Source organism: Notamacropus eugenii, chromosome 1 (assembly GCF_028372415.1).
Source record: "Notamacropus eugenii isolate mMacEug1 chromosome 1, mMacEug1.pri_v2, whole genome shotgun sequence".
Taxonomy (NCBI): domain Eukaryota; kingdom Metazoa; phylum Chordata; class Mammalia; order Diprotodontia; family Macropodidae; genus Notamacropus; species Notamacropus eugenii.
In genome coordinates, this window is record NC_092872.1 from 44,631,951 (window position 1) to 44,646,061 (window position 14,111).

The 14,111-nt window shown below is 38.4% G+C and overlaps 1 long non-coding RNA gene across 1 annotated transcript in view; it reads right to left on the reverse strand.

The window, feature by feature from the left end:
• Positions 1-4,748: 4,748 nt before the first annotated feature.
• Positions 4,749-14,111, reverse strand: part of LOC140497258 (uncharacterized) — a 269,059-nt gene continuing 259,696 nt past the window's right edge. Inside the window, exon 3 of the long non-coding RNA XR_011964588.1 lies at positions 4,749-5,168. This is a non-coding gene — a long non-coding RNA (uncharacterized lncRNA). The remainder of the gene's footprint in view (positions 5,169-14,111) is intronic.

Genomic DNA, 14,111 nt, shown 5'->3' on the forward strand with positions numbered 1-14,111 from the left:
TACTCTCCTCCCCACCCAGGACTCACACTCATTTTTGCCCTTTCACTCTGGGAACCAAAATCAAATCAATTCAACCATTTCATTTATAAAGGGCACATCAATTGACACCACTGGGGCTCCACTCACCCTCCCTGAGCTGGGAGTTCCCAGACCCAGACACCCTTTCCTGATTGTCACTTGCCTAAGACTTGTTGTTGCTTACATTAGAATGTAAGCCCCTATAAGAAGGGGCTTGCATGTATCTGTTTCTCTGGTACTTGGCACATAGAAAGAGTTCCTACCTCTGACTATTACTCTAAACTCCTCTTCTAAATCTTCATCCAGGTAACACCCCAAAACTACAGGTGTCACATCCAGGATCTCTTCTGGGTCCTCTTCTCTTTTCCCTCTATATTGTATTACTTGGAGACCTCCTCAGTTTTCATTGGTTCATGTCTTGTTTCTGTGCAGAAGATTCACATATCCAATCCTAGCCTCCCCCTTGATCTCCAGTCCTATATCACCAACTGCCTTTCGGACATTTCAAACTGGATGTCCAAAACAGACCCCATTCTCTCCCCCAACATCACTCCCAAGCCCTCTCCTTTTCTTAACTTTCCTGTCATCCTGACATCCTCCCATTAACCCAGGTGTACAATTTCAGTGTCACCTGTGACTGTTCTCTTCCCCTTTCCCCAAATATCCAGTCTGTTACCAGGGTTTATCCTTTCTACCATCATAGCATATCTTATACATACATACATACATATATCTATACACACACACACACATATATACACCTATACATACACACATATGTGTGTAGGTGTTTTTATGTGTATATATATGTACATATGTATATACATGCATACATATGTGTATATGTGTGTTTATATACATATATATACGTATCCCTTTTCTCCACTGATATAACAACCACCTTTGTACAGACTCATCACCCCATACCTGGATGATTGCAGTAACCATTGGTTGGTCTCCTGCCTCAGGTCTCTCCCCATTCCAGTCTACTCTTCATGATTTGCAGGTCCAACCATATCCCTGTCCTACTCAGTAAAATCTAGTAACTCTCTATCATTTCAAGGATCAAATATAATATTCTCAGTCTGGCATTTCAACTTTCACAGACTGGATCCTTTCTACCTTTCTTACCTTCTTAGACTTCACTCCCCTCCACATATTCTTCAGTCTGTTGACAATAACTGACTCATGTTTGTTTACACACATTGCATCTCCCAACTCTGTGCCTTTTTACTGACTGCACCCCATGCCTGGAATTCTCTCCCTCCTCATCCTATCCATTTGACTTTCTTCAAGACTCAGTTCAAATCTCACCATCCTTAGGCCTTTGCTGGTCCTCTCCTACCTCACTCTTGCTATGCCTTGCTTCTGAGATTACTTTCCATTTACACTGAATATATAACACATGGTTGTTTGCAGGTTGTTTCCCTTAGTAGAATTTGAGCTCCTTGAAGGACAGAGACTGTGTTTTTGCCTTTCTTTGTACTCTCAATGCTTAGCACAGTACCTGGAATTTGGGGAGTCTTCCTGCCTATATTTACTCTCTCTTTCATCCATCCTTCACCCAACTACCAGAGTAATCTTCCTTTTATACACAAATCTGATCATTTAACTCCTCTTCCCAAAATCCTATTACCTTCTGAATAAAGTCTAATTCCTTAGTCTGGCATTCAGGGCCCTCAAAAATTTAGTGCCATCTTATCTTTCCCATCTTATATCATTATATTCCCATGAGATGCAGCATGAAATAAGGGAAATAGAGCTGAAGTTAGCACCAGAGGACTTAGGTTCAAATCTTGACTCTGCTAGCTAATCCTTGTATGATTTTGGGCAAGTGAATTTCTGTTGGAGGTCACATATTTCAGTTCTGAGACCCTCCCTCTACTGCATGTTGTTTTCAGAGCATGACCTTAATTGCCTGACCTCTCTCTGGCTCACCCAGTAACTCCTTGAGGGTGTCATCATTGATGCCAGTCCTAGGGGGCCCATTTCTCTTGCCAGTGCATGAGGAATTTTTACCATGAGAAAAGAACATAAAGATTAACTAGGTGGGAAAATTTTTCCCTTGGCTCTAAAGCACTGAACATTTGTCTGCTCCAGCACATATTCTAGAAGAGACAGCCTAAATTAAAATACTAATGGACTGCTGTATTTAAAATATATTTGCCAATGATTAACAACACGGCAGGTGATATATGTTTCAATAATTTCTTATTATGGCCTCAGTAAACCTCAATAAATATTCTCTGGGTAATTAGCGGGTGTTTGTTTAACATTCAGCTTTGTTTGCCTCCTGGGGACCAGAAGGGTGCCAGCCTGTGGTGGCCATACCAGCCCTCTTGTGGGTGTGGAGGAGAAACCTACCATAAGAAGGGCACCAGCTTTCAATTGCTAATATTAATAACTCAAATTTATATAATATTTTAAGCTTTGCAACATATTTTCCTCCCAGCAGTTCTTTGAGATAGGTAGGGCAAGTATTATTGTATTTCTTTTAAAGATCAGAAAACCGAGGCTTTGCATAGTAAAGCATCTTGCCTTAGGATCCCCAAAGCCCCCTGAAGGTATAAGGTTTGAATTGTGGGAGCCCAGGACAGTGAGAAATACAACATGGTAGCAAAAACAACTTTAATTGAATTACTTAAGCTCATATTTCCAGAAAGCCCCTACACAAGGCTGTCCCTAGGACTGGAGGTCTGAACCTGAGTTCTGTGGACCCTTCATTCTAGCAGACCCTTAAGAGATGCATGGATAGATTTCAGGGAGTCAGAAAACTTAGATGGGAAAGATATTACATCTTTAATTCAATGAAATTGGTTTCCTTTGTAATTCCATGTATTTATTTTATGCTTCTAAAAACATTACTCAGACTATGGGATTCAACCAGACTGCCAATGGTACAGTTAAAAAAAGGTTAGGAATCCCTGCCCTAGAGGAACCTTATGGTCCCACTGGCTCCATCTGCATAGAAGCTTCAGGAAGCCTCATTAGGGTAGCAGCCCTTTTTACTCTGATTGCCAGTGGGTATATAACCCAAGCAGGCAAGTAGGTGCCCATGCAGTTATTACAGATAAGAGGTTCTGCTGTCCCACTGGGTTCAAGCCATAGTCACTAACTGGTTGAGCAGGTGTTGATTATTCTACTGGACAGATTCAGAGGTGGTTCACCATTATAGCTGAAACTGAGTGAGTCCTTTTGCTCTCCCTATATTTCTTTATAAAATTTGCAAAATCCTTGTCTCCTACAGGCATACCACTAATAAGTGTGAAAGTCAGGATTCTGACCTCTCAATTGCAAAATCATTGATTTTTCTGTATGTCCACCTCTCAGACTCTATTTGACCCAGTCCCCACAGCCCAAGTACTCTCCGAGTTGAGGAGAGATAAAATGGAACAAGGCATGCTAGATGTGGAGTCAGAAGAACCTGTGTCTGAATACTAGCCCTCCTACTTAACTACATACTTTGCCATAAAGCAAATCATTTCCTTTCTTGAGGCCTCAGTTTCCTCCTTTATAAATAAAGGGGTTGAACTAGATGATTCAGCTCTTACTTTGGGGGATGTTCTAACTAAGTCCTCAAGCACAGTCCACTTTCCCACATACACACAGGGTCAGTAAACTTAGATGGGAAGAATTACATCATTTTTTAATAGTTACACACTCTAACTGACCCTCTGGATGGTGGAGTCAGAAGCACCAGGGAGAGGAAGGAGGCAATAACTACTGTTCTGCTATCTCTTTTCTACACCCTTCTCAGAGACCCCTCTTTTTATCCTAATAGAATAAGCATCTCCAGGGCACAGACTATATGTTTTTTGTCTTTGTATTATGAATTCCTTGCATATAGTAAGAAATTAATAAATGTTTATTGGATTGGATTGAATTGGCATGGGCATTGCCCTATTCTAGACTCTTATAATCTCTCCCCTGGACTATCTTAAAAACCTCCGAATAGGAGGATTGTCCTCCAATCTACCTTTGATATCACTGCCAAAGTTATCTTTCTAATAAGCAGGTCTGGTCACTTTACTCCACTGACAAAACCCTTCAGGGCCTTCCCATTTCCTACTAGCTAGAAGATAACCTCATTAACCTTAACCCGATTTCAAGGGCCTCCATATTATAATCTCAGTCTATCCGATCAGGTGTAATAGCACCTGTTACTTTCACTAATAATGATCCAGCCAAACCTGATTATCCTCCCAAACATGCCCCATGCTTTTCTATTATCAGGATTTTATTCATATCATTTCTTCCACCTGGAACGCCTCCACCATTTTACTTGGTTAAGAACCTCCATTGTCAGGTCCTGACCATTTAGCCGTCTTTGGCAATTTTAGTTATCAATAGGAACCCAGTTACCCCTTAACTTGTTGGAATGTTAGCTATAAAACTCATCTCTTCCCAATCTGAGACCAAAACAGGAAAGTCTAAGGAAATCAGGCTCTAGGAGTCACGTGACTGAATTGAGACCTTGACTTTTTTGGAGGGGGGCATGAGGCAATCAGGGTTAAGTGACTTGCCCAAGGTTACATAGCTAGTTAAGTGTCAAGTGTCTGAGGACAGATTTGAACTCAGGTATTCCTGACTCTAGGACTGGTGCTTTACTGCACCACCCAGCTGATGCCTGACTTTCTTTTATTAAAAGGGTTAGACTTTCTTGATTCACAAAGATGATACCATCTCCAATGACAGCTCTTGCTAGAATGAATGAACACCCATGAGCCATGTTCCTGAATGTACAATTTAGTTTTGTCCCCAATTAACATGTTGTTAATAGAACAGCACTGCCTTGATTTAAAACTATCATGTTCTTTGCAAAGGATAAAAGTGGGGAGGGGAGTGAGAAAATACTCACTGGCTGATGTTTGACATACAGTTTGGAATGCTGAAAGTACAATGATAACTCCAAGTCTCAGGGGAACAAACTGAGCCAGGCTTGAGAGACTAAAGTAGAAATGGTGAGAAGAAATTAAGGAGATTCTTCTGTGGCTTCTGGGGTTAGCTCTCTCTTTCCTGGAAATTAAAGCAGCGAGAACAGTTTGGTTCTTCTGTGTGGGAAGCCTTCCTAGGAGCTCCAGGGATGGGTTGAAACACGGTTCTCCAAATCTGTTCAGTGGAGGAGCAACCAGCACAAAGGAAGAAGATCCCTGTAGATGACAAAATAGTCAGGAGAGTCCTTGAAGAGGCAGCAAAAAAAAAAAAAAAAGCAAAGAGTAAAGTGTCTGCTTATCATTTGGGAAAGGGTTGCTATGTGTATGTGAATGTATTCTAATATGACCATGCCACAAAAAATGATGAATTCAAAGGAATTTAATTTAGACAATCTAGTTCAGAAAAACGAGGAAATCAGAGAAAATGTGAAAGCTTATAAGAACTGAGGCAAGTTTGCAGAACCAGGAAAATAACACTGTATATACAATAATTAACAGTCAATGGAAAGAAACATCAAAATGAAATCAAATGCTATACAACTATAATGATCAATCTTGTCCCTAAGGAAGAAATGAGGAAATGAATTTTTACTTTCATTATAGAGTTAGGAGATCTGAGGAGGAGGGGGAATACTTTTGGTACAAGATGGTGCAAAAACTGTTAGGTATGATTGCTTGAGAATTTATTTCCTTGGTTATTCTTATCGGTTACAAAGGATGATTCATTGGGTAAAGGGAATGGGGTACTGCATATCAGTAATGACGTTGATATAAATGTAAAAGATGTTAATAAAAAATCATTCCAAGAATATTGGTGGAGAAAACTGGGCAATCTCTTCAATACCAAAACATATTGTTTGTACTCTGCCTGTTACTTCTGAGATTCTGCTTTGAACTCTGGTTAAGTGAATTATCTTCTCCTCTGCCCCGCCCCCCACCTCCTATTACACTACTAACTGATGGAAAGAATCCAGTCCTTTTCTCTATAACTCCTGTAGGTGCCAGAACATGTCCTTACATATTATAGGTATTCAAAATATTTTCTGCCCCTTGCTTCAGACATCTCTGCCAGAAGGTATAGCAACAGGTGGAAATTTCGGAGAGGCAGATTTCAGCTCTTTAAAAGAGGAGATATTCTAAAGCTTAGACCTCATTCAAAAATAGAATGAAAGTGGAACCTCGAAGCCCACTTATCAGAAATGGGATAAAGGCAGTGTGGTATAATGCATAGTGTTCTGGGCTCAGGTGCTTACTAGTTGTGTGGCCTTGGACAAGCCTATTCACTCTGCTGAGCTCCAATTTCTTCATCTATAAAATGAGGCTAATAATAGCACCACTCAGTCAATAAACATTTGTTAAGTGCCAGACATTGTGCCTAGTACTATGGATACAAATACAAGAAAAAAAAAGAAATTACACACTAATGGGGGAAGACAACATGCAGAAAGAAGCTGGGGGTCATGATAGAGAACTAAGAGAAGACCTACAATAGTTCAACCAGGTGAGAAATGATCTGTCTGAACTGAGCTCCCTGATGAAATGGAGAATTTGGGATTTCATGGCTCCACCCTCCAATCAGAGATGGACAGTGAGGAGGAACATTACCTTCCAGTATTGTTTTGAGGAACAAATAAGATATTGTATATAAAGACTTAAAATCTTACAATATTATAAAAAGATGAGCTTTTGAGTGGATTATTAAAAATAGGTCCATGTTCAGCCACAGGTTACACCTGCCCATGGAGAGCCTCAAGCTCTGAAATTCTGTAATTCAGTGTTCCTTATTCCATCCCCTCAGATTCTATGTGCTCCATATAAGCTGGCATAGTATTTGCAGCTATAGTATTCCTCACTGGAAAAAAAAAACAGATTTCTCTCCCCTGTCATGTATTTATATGACAAGTAGAGACTCTCAAGGGGCAGAGCCAAGATGGTAGAGAAAAGCCAGGAAGTTACCTGAGTTCTCCCCAGTTTCCCTCAGAAACAACATTAAATCAAGCCTCTAAACGAATTCTGGAGCAACAGAAAGTACAAAAAGACAGAGTGAAACAATTTTTCAGCTTAAGATAACATAGAAGGACTTCAGGAAAAGTCTGTAAAGAAAAAAAACATGTTTAAAAATTAAGAGGAGAAAAAAAGAATTCTACTGGGAAAAGAGGAAAGGGGGAGGCAAAATAGGGTAGCATATCACATGAAGAGGCACAAAAGACCTAGTACAGTAAGAGGGGGAAAAAGGGAGGGGGTGAACATTCTTTGAACCTTACTCTCATCACATTTGGCTAACATGCACACAGTTGAGTATAGAAATTTAGCTAAGCTATAGGGAAGTGGGAGGAAGGGGGAAAGAAAAGACAGGGCTGATAGAAGGAAGAACAGATTGAGGGAGGCAGGGGTCAGAAGCAAAACACTGGTGAAGAGGGACAGAGTGAGAGAGAAAAGTACAAATGGAGAGAAATAGAATGGAGGGAAATACACTGCTAGCAATCATTACTATGAATGTGAATGGGATGAACTCTCCCATAAAATGAAAGCAGATAGCAGGGTGGATCAAAAGTCAGAATCCTACAATATGTTGTTTACAAGAAACACAACTGAAGCAGAGAAATACACACAGAGTAAAGGTAAAAAAAAAACTGGAACAGAATATATGATAATACTTTGACTGAAATAAAAAAAATTCAAAGCAGGAGTAGCAATCCTGATTTCAGACAAAGCCAAAGCTAAAAGAGTTCTAACTAAAAGAGTTAAGGACAAAAACTACACTTTGCTAAAAAAAAAAATGAAGTAATATCAATATTAAACATATATACATCAACTGGCACAACATCCAGATTCTTAGAAGAGAAGTTAAGGGAGTGACAGGAAGAAATAGATAGCAAAACTATACTAGTGGGGGACCTCAGTCTCCCCCTCTAAGAACTAGATAAATCTAACCACAAAATAAACAAGAAAGAAGTTGAAGAGGTAAATAGAATTTTAGAAAAGTTAAATATAGTAAACCCCTGGAGAAAACTGAACGGCATAGAAATCATCAGTACATGGCATCTACACAAAAACTGACCATGTATTAGGGTATAAAAATTTCACAGTCAAATGCAGAAAAGCAGAAATATTCAATGCATCCTTTTCAGAATAAAAATTACATGTAATAAGAGGCCATGGAAAGACAGATTAAAATTAATTACAAATTACAAAGCTGGTCCTAAAGAGTGAGTGGGCCAAACAACAAATCCTAGAAACAACCAATAATTTCATTAAAGAGAATGACAATAATGATACAACATACCAAAATTTATGGGATGCAGCCTGAGCAATTCTCAGGGGAAATTTTATATCTCTAAATGCTTGCATGAATAACATAGAGAAAGAGCAGATCAATGAAATGGGCATGCAGCTAAAAAAGGTAGAAAAAGAACAACTAAAAATCCCAAATTAAATAAGAACTCACTATTTGACAAAAACTGCTAGGAAAACTGGAAAATAGTATGGCAAAAACTAGAAATAGATAAATATGTCACACTGTATACTAAGGCAAGGTCAAATGGGTATATGATTTATACATAAAAAGTTATACCATAAGCAAATTAGGAGAGTAGAGAATCACTTACCTGTCAGATCTATGGAGAATGGAAGAATTTATGACCAAACAAAAGAGAGTAAACATTATGAAATGCAAAATGTATAATTTTGATGACATTAAATTAAAAAGGTTTTGTACAAACAAAACCAATGCAACCAAGATTAGAAAGAAAGCAGAAAGCTGGAAAACAATTTTTACAGCTACTGTTTCTGATGAAGGCCTTATTTCTCAAATATATAGAGAAGTGAGTCAAATTTATAAGACAACAAGTCATGCCCTAATTGATAAATGGTCAAAAGACATTAATACACAGTTTTCAGATGAAGAAATTAAGCCTATCTATAATCATACGGAAAAATGCTCTAAATCACTATTGGTTAGAGAAACACAAATTAAAACTCTGAAGTACAACCTCACACCCATCAGATTAGCTACTATGACAGAAAAGGAACATGATAAATGTTGGGAAATTTGGAACACTAATATCTTGTTGATGGAGTTGTGAACTGATCCAGCCATTCTGGAGAGCAATTTGGAACTATGCCTCAAAGAGATATAAAACTGCATATCTTTTGATCTAGCAATACTACTATTAGGTCTGTATTCCAAAGAGATCATGAAAATGAGAAAAGGACCTACATGTACAAAAATATTTATAGCACCTCTTTTTGTGATGGCAAAGAATTGAGGGACACTCATTAATTGAGGAAAGGATGAACAAATTGTGATATACGAATGTAATGGAATACTATTATGCAATAAGAAATGATGAGCAGGCAGATTTCAGAAAAGACTTGAAAGACTTACATAAATTGATACTAAGTAAAGTAAGCAGAACCAGGAGCACACTGCACACAGGAATAGCAACATTGTGTGATGATCAACTATGACAGGCTTCATTCCTCTCAGCAATACAATGATCCAAGACAATTCCAAAAGACTGGACGGAAAATGTTACCCACATCCAGAGAAAGAACTACAGAGTCTGAATGCAAATACAGGCATATTATTTTTCCTTTTTTTTGTTTTTTGTTTTTTCTTTCTCGTGGTTTCTTCCCTTTTGTTCTGATTTTTCTTAATGTGGAAATATGTTTAACATCATTATACATATGTAACCTATATCAGATTGCTTGCTGTCTTGGGGTGGGAGGAGGAGAGAGGGAGGGAGCGAAAAAAATTTCAACTCAAAAGCTTCTAAAAATGCAATTTGTATTTAGGTTTAGTATTTAAGTTTATAAAGTTTCTTTTTCATTGTTTATTTAATTTTAGTTTAAAATAAATTAATTTTTAAAAATCTTAGAAAAATGAATGTTGAAACTATCTTTACATGTAATTAGAAAAAAATAAAATACTATTAAGTGGGTGAAAAAAGAAAAAGAATCTCAGGGCCAATGGCAATCATCTGGGTAGGAAATTTGAGGTAAAGTTGTCTTTCAATGTGGAAGCAACAAGGTATACTAGATAAAGCACCTGAATTGCTGAGCTTGGTAATGCCCACCTGGGAACTCAGCTAGTGAGAAGGCTGAGGCTGGCAGAGCTCTTTCATGAGTTCTGAGCTGCAATAGACTACACCAATATAGTGTTTGGCTTCAATAGGGTGAGCCCTGGGGAAATTGGGATGGAAGTGGGGAGGAGAACCAGGTTGCCTAGGGAAAGGTAAACCAGCCCACATTGGAAAAAGAACAGCTCAAGATTTTCCTGCTCATCAGTGATGGGATCACCATGAGCATCCCCTGCCCTTCAATGAGATAAGGAGACATAGTCTTTAAAAAAAAGTACCAAAACCTTACTTTAAGTATGGAGAATTATGGTGATCCTTAAGTCCAGCAGTTACTATCTATGTGACACTAGGCAAGTGATTGATTCTCTCTGGACCAAATTCAATTTTTGTATTTGGGGGTGGTAATATTTGTACTATTTCTCTCATATGACTTTTTTGAGCATGTGGGGGACTATATATCACTATAAAAACATCAGATATTATTAGTCAACCAAATTTTTGTGGAAGCCTACTATGCAGCACAAATAACATTTCCTTCCCCTACCTGAGACTCTGAGAAGCCTAATTGGGACCAGACCAACAGACTGAGAATACTATTCAAACGCTGAACCAAAATATTCTAGTAAAGGACAAAGGCCCAAATTGAAAAGATATTTTTTAAAAATTACTTTGGAAAGCAACAAAGCAGAAAAGTATTATGTCCTTCTATCTTATTCACTCTTAACCTCCACAACCCCACTTCTGTGACATGGATCTTGACTATCTCAGGATACAGAGTTGACAATCTAAAATGACAAGTGAGTGCTCATTTGAGCACCCCACCCAGCATCACCTTTCCTCAACACAGAACATCTGCCAATCCCTCTTCATTCCTGACCTTAATACAACCTCATAAAGTCAGAAAATTTAGAACAAGAAGTAATCTTAGAGATCAAACATCCCAGCTCTCTCATTTTACAGATAAGGAAATGGAGTTGGAGAAAGAGCTAGACTCATCCAAGATCATGCTAGTCATAAGTAAGAGTCAGGATATGAACCAAAGTTTTATGACAATAAATTTAAAGCATTCTTTTCTACCTCTTGCTTTCTTTTGCTTAGGTAACCTCTTCCTAATTAGGAAAAGTCTGTCTCCTGTGGGTATGACTAATTTGGAACTAAGGATGTTAAAATGCCACCATTATAGAAAATAAAGATTTCTTCATAAGGATCACACCTGTAATTTGGGGACCTGTCACCTAGTGCATGGTGACACCTGTTAACGAGAACATAGGGCCAACGGAAAATAATATGTATTTACTCTGAAAGGGCTTCTGAAACTTTTTGTAATTCAGATGAAGACCTTTTATTTATTTTTATCATCACTGATCTCCTCATCATCACTATTACTTTCCTACTAGGAAACGTGACCTTTTGATGCTGCTTGGTGCTGCGCAAAGAGGCCTGAACTTTGGTGTCACTACACTTAAGTTGGAAGTCCAGTTCTGACATTTACTATATTGACACGGAAAATGGAAAGAAACAGAAATAACACATATTTGGTCAATTTTGTTTTGCTACAAAATGGGATTGTTTACAAAATTACTTGTATGAAACATTAGTGATCTCTAATAATACTTTCATTCTCTAAAATAACCCTTTTTGTTCAAATATAGGCTGCTCCAGCTTATATCTGTACATCAGAGAATGTTGTTATTTAGTCATGTCCAATCTACGTGACCCCATTAGGTAGAGGTACTGTAGAGATACTGTAATGATTGGCGTTTCCTTCTCCAGGTCATTTTACAGATGAGGAACTGAGGCCAATATGGTTAAAGTGACTTACCCAAGGTCACACAGCTAGTAAGTAGGTGAGGCCAGATCTGAACTCTGGAGGATGTCTTCCTACCTGCAGGCCTGACACTCTATCCACTGCACCACCTAGCAGATATTGGAGAAAGCATCTTATTTTGTTCCTTAGGAAGTTAGTCGAGCCCTAGGTCTATCAGTTACTAGTTATGCAATCCTAGCCAAGTAACTCACCCGCTGGACCAGTCACAATCTGTCCATTTGCAAAATTGGGATGGTAATATTTGTACTCTCTACCTCACAAGGCTGATAGGAGAAAAGCACTTTGGAAACCATAAATCATTAAAATGCCACCTAATATTATTCAACAAATATTTGCAGAGGCCAGATTGTTCAACACAGGCACTCTTCAGATGGCATTTCTATTTTCTAAGCTGCTAGGCTACTGTTAGGCCCATACAGAACTAATAAATGCTCTCTAAATGTTGAAAACAAATGTAATAAACCTCTAAAATGGGTTTCTTTGTAAAGAAAAAAATATAAGTATACCCAGAAAAAATAATAAATTAATATGGTAAAATGTGTTTCTATATTTACTTTGGAAGGGTTTTTGAAACTTCTTGTAATCCAAACGAAGACATTTTGCTTATTTTATCATCATTGTTCTCATCATTCTATTGTTGTCTTACTAGGAAATGTGAGTTATTAATGCTGTCTAGTGCTGGGCCAAGAGGGCTGAACTTTGGAGTTACTTGTGCTTGTCCTTCATTCAAAGACCAATGACATCACAAGGGTGATGACTTGGGCGTGGATTGGATTTAAGTGAGGCCAGAACTGAGCAAAAGTCATCAGCCTCACTCTCTCCTCCAGAGTCATCAAGAAATACAGCGGTAAGACATAATTCAGGATGACTGATGAGGGCCCAGGCTGCAGGGGGTGACCTGGGCCTTTCTAAATTAGGCTCCGGTCACTAGACCTGAGTTGGAAGTCTGATTCTTTCATTTACTATTTTGATGGTCTCGGACAACTCTCTGTGCCTCAGTTTCCTTATCTGTAAAATGTAAGGTCGAAGCAGGTGACTTCTAAGGTCCCGCCCACCCCCAGCTCTAGAGCTAGGATATTGTAATTTGTTGTTTTCATATCCTGAAATTTTACAATTTGCTTCTTTTTTCATTTCAGAACACAACTTGAAAATTTAAAAACACAATTATCCAATCACTTCCTCGAAGTGTATCTGTATCATTTTGAGATAAAATTCAGAAGGAGGACTAAGCTTTTTTTACTTTAATCCTGGAATAGATAGAGCCTGGGAGCTGAATTCTCCAAGTACCTTAATAGCAAAGGACAGAAAGTCTTCTATATTCAGGCTGCTACATCCTTCAAAATTGAAACCACTAGGAAAATCAAAAGCTGCTGTCCTTGAAAAAGGAGCAGCATGGGAAGTATTGCTACACTTCACACATCTAGGAGGAATGTTTTACAGTTGTTGTCTGGCAAGGCCCAGCTGAGAAAGTACCTCATAGATCCTGTCTTCTGGATGGAGCATGTGAACCTACAGATGTGCTGTGTTCTTTGTAAAAACATATTTCAATGCTTTTGGGTCTATCTACTTACTAGCCCCTGAGATACTTGAACAATGTATTATTACATCTGCACACTGTGTAATTATTAAAGAGAATTTAATTAATTTATTCTTTTGTCATTTACAAAGCACATTCCTCACAAATAGGTCAAGGATTATTTACTCCTATTTTACAGAAGAGAAAACTGAAGGTCAGAGAGGTGACAACTCACCCAAGGTAATACAGCTAGGAAGTCAAAGAACCAAAACTGAAACACTAAGTTCCATTTTTCTTTTCATCCTAGGAAAAAGTACATCCAAGGAATAGACAAGGAAAGGATCCCTTCTCTTGGGGAAAGAGCTCATAGAACCAAAGCATGTTAAGCTGCAAGAGGTCTTTGTAGAATTATAATATAGCTCTGAGAATCAGCTGTAATTCTGGGATTTGTAATTCAGAGGGGACAAGCCTTCTCTCATTACTCTGAGAATGATCTGGACTATTGTAACCTCTGAACCAAAATAAAGGCTAAAGTCATGCTCCTCATATTACAAGACAGCAGCCTGAGAGAAAAGAGTAGAAGGAGGTGACTTTCCCAGCTCCACACAGGACTGGAAGCCAAACTGGAAAATATCTGTGTGCGCAGGGATAACAACCAAGAGAAGAAATTGAAAGCAGAAGCTGAAAGAAGAATGAAGACATAGAGGAAGGAGAAGTTGAGGTGGGTCATTAGA